Below are 3,442 nucleotides of genomic sequence, written 5' to 3'. Positions count from 1 at the left end.
ATTCACGATGTCTTTCATGTTTCGATGCTTGACGCTATAGATCGATCCATCGCACGTGATTAGTCCATCGAGGTTGAAATTCAAGCCAATATGAGTTATGAGGAAGAACCGATTCGTATCCGCACGTGAAGTGAAAGAGTTGCGAAACAAGCGGGTTCCGCTAGTGAAAGTGTTATGGCTCAAACACGGGATAGAAGAAGCTACTTGGGAAACCGAGAACTCTATGAAAGAGCGATACCCAACCCTATTTACGGTAAGATTTTCGGGGACGAAAATTTCTTAAGTAGGGAGAGTTGTGACACCCAAAATTGACCCTAGTCGGAATGTGGTTTCGGTACCACAAAACCGAGGCATAAAAATAATTTAAAATTTATTTTGATGCCTATAATATGTGTGTGCTCATGTGTGAATTTTGAATTCTTTGATTTAGTTAATTTGATTGTGAATTGAAAGAAAAGGACTCATGTGAAAGGATTTAAAAATATGTAGCTAATTTCAAGAGGTTAATAAAGGAATGAAGCAAAATAAATGGAGTTGCATGTCAAATACTCCATTTATTTTGAATGAGTGGTTGACCATGTCTAGATTATGGGCAAGGGACATGTTTCCAACATGTTTAGTTAGTGCATTATGTAGAAAGAATTAAGAAATGAAAAAAAAATGAGCATGGATGCCCCCTTTGGTGCAGTAGCTAGAGAGAAAGAAAGAAAAAAGTTGTCATTCATCCTTTCTTTGAGCAAAGACTAAGAAAGAAAAAACAAAAAATTGTTCATCTTTTCCCCTCCTTCCTTTGGCCGAAATTCCTAAGAGGAAGAAGAGATTTTTGCTTCATTTTCTTTGTTTAGAAGAGATCTAGAAGGAGATTTGGCTAAACTTGCATCAAGATTAAGGTATGTATGAGGTTGTGTCATGAGATTCATGCTTGTTTTGGTTGCTAACTTGATGTGCATGTTAGCCATGGTTCAAATCCTTGTTATGCCATGAAAAATGGTATTTGGCCAAGGTTGATATTGTGTTAAAGCCATTGCATGCTAAATGTGAAGCTTGCTAATGATGCATGCAATGATGGATTGACTACTCTTGAAATTTCTTTGTAGCAATCTTGAGTAAGACATTGAGTTCTTTGTTTAACCATGACCAAAGTTCAATGGGGTATGATTGTGATGTATTCGCCATGATGCATTCATGAGCATGATTTATGCTTGTTACTTGATTGGTAAAAATTTGTGTTTTAGAGGGTTATGAACACCTTGAGATTGACCATGCACCTATATGTGTATATATGTTTGCACATGATATTTTGATTATGAAGAAAGTGATAAATATGTTTGTTTAAAGAAGAAATTTGTTGAAGAATGTTGTGAAATTTGCATGTACATTCGGCCTAGTACATGTATAGTGTGAAAAACCTTGAAATTATTTTTGATTTTGTGTATTTATGACCATGTGTAATCGGCCACATGAGTAATTTGAGCACTTGATGTTATGTTAAAATTCTTGAGCTTAAATATATGGATGTATGTATATGTGGCCATATAATGGCGTTTTGGTTCAAAGGTTGAATGATAAATTATAATAAAGTGAGATGATATGAGATGCCGAATGTGATTTACTAGTAAACATTATTGATAGAAATATTGAATACTTCTACTTGTATTCATTAAGCTCAAGAGCAAAAGGAGCTAAATCCGATAAAGGGAAGGAAAAAGTAGTCGAATAGCCATCGGAATCGTTCGACAACATCCGAGGTAAGTTTTGAGTATTGAAACTTAGATTTTGATTCGATTGAATGAAGTAATAAGCAATCGAAATTACGCCTTGTATATGGCCATTGAGCGAAATGATATTTTGTTAAGTGAATTGTGCATAAAAGTTTTGTTGTGAAAATGAAACAAAGATGTGTATGAATGTTTCCGGGCTAAGTCCGAAGGCAATTGTGCGAGCTATGATATCCGGGCTAAGCCCAAAGGCAATTGTGCGAGCTATGATACGGGCTAAGCCCAAGGCAATTGTGCGAGTTGTGATATCCGGGTTAAGTCCGAAGGCATTTGTCGGGTTACCATAACGGGCTATGTCCCGAAGGTGTTTTGAGCAGTAGCTATATCCGGATAAACTCGAAGGTATGTGATTTGAAATTTATAAGCTGCTGGAAAATTTTCAGTTATTGCATTTGTGAAATCCCCAACAAGGTATGTTTTGTGTGTGCTTTGCACACTATGAGTAAATCGTCTGAATATTCGCTCTAATGATAAATGAGCTATCGGCATTAACTAGGCCGTTATTTGTGTATGAATATAAGAGTTGGGATTGTGAAGTAAGCATGTCTTTGAGAAATTGTGCATATGAATTATTGTTTAGCTACTTGAATGCTATGCTTTGGTTGTGTGTATATTATGGCTCAAACTTACTAAGCATAAATTGCTTACTCCGTTTCTTTGTTTCTCTGTTTATAGATTTTGCTCGTTAGCGATCGGATTCGGGATCATAGAAGTTGAAGTCAACCACACTATCAAAGCCCTTTTTGGTACTCCTTTAGTTGAGTTCGGATATGGCATGTATAGGACTACCCTCGGTTATTTTTAAGTACTTGTGATGTATATGTATGCGGCCATGCGAAAATGGTTCGTAATAGTGGAGTATGGAATTAGACCATTTGTGGTTTGTAATTATATATGGTTTCATGATGTGATTATGGATTGGAATGGGAGTGTTGGTCACATGATCAGCCATTGGAATGGCTAAATATGATCATATGTGGACCCATGTATGGCAAGACCATAGTTGGCCCATGGAGACTACAAATTAGGTAAAGCCCACCTTAAAAACGGATGCTGCCAGCTGCAGTGACGTGGATGGGGAAAATCACCAAAATTTTTAGGAATGGTGCTAAATAGTGAATAAATTATGTGATCGAACCTTGACGAGTCTATTTTCATATGAAAGTAACGAAACGATCATATGATCAGTATACCGAGAGATATTAAAGTCCTCGTGAGACAGGGCCAGAACGGTTTCTGGGTCCCCTGTCCCGAGTTTAACAATTCACTATAAATTATCCAGAAGGAATTAGGAGTCATACCTTATATGTGCAGATTCCATTTTGAGTCTAGTTTCATTAGAAACAAACGGTACCAGTATTAAATCCCTGTACATAGAGATATTTAAGTTGTAACGCGCGAAGGTCAGAGCAGTTGATCCCTGTAACATGGGTGACTTTAACTAATAAACTGTACCAATTGGCCAGACCAAAAATTCTAGAAATAAATCCATTGAAGGATATATGAGTCTAAATTCAGGGAAAATTTACAGAATCAGTTTCCGAGTTTTGAAACTCGAGATATGATTTTTAAGGCGACAGTGACGCAGTTTTCCAGCCTGTCTGGAAATGCCAAATTGGTCGGTGCTTTAAGAGGACTTGGCTCGTTAACCCCTCGCGTCCGAC

The 3,442-nt window shown here is 37.1% G+C and overlaps 1 long non-coding RNA gene across 1 annotated transcript; it reads left to right on the top strand.

The window, feature by feature from the left end:
• The first annotated feature begins 1,674 nt into the window (after nt 1-1,674).
• LOC128282378 (uncharacterized) lies at nt 1,675-2,743 on the top strand. Its single transcript, XR_008272638.1, has 2 exons — nt 1,675-1,748; nt 2,454-2,743. It is a non-coding gene; the product is annotated as an uncharacterized LOC128282378 (long non-coding RNA).
• Nucleotides 2,744-3,442: the final 699 nt, after the last annotated feature.

Source organism: Gossypium arboreum, chromosome 10 (assembly GCF_025698485.1).
Source record: "Gossypium arboreum isolate Shixiya-1 chromosome 10, ASM2569848v2, whole genome shotgun sequence".
Classification (NCBI taxonomy): domain Eukaryota; kingdom Viridiplantae; phylum Streptophyta; class Magnoliopsida; order Malvales; family Malvaceae; genus Gossypium; species Gossypium arboreum.
The sequence above is the reverse complement of the archived record's forward strand: the minus strand, read 5'-3'. Positions and strand labels throughout refer to the sequence as shown.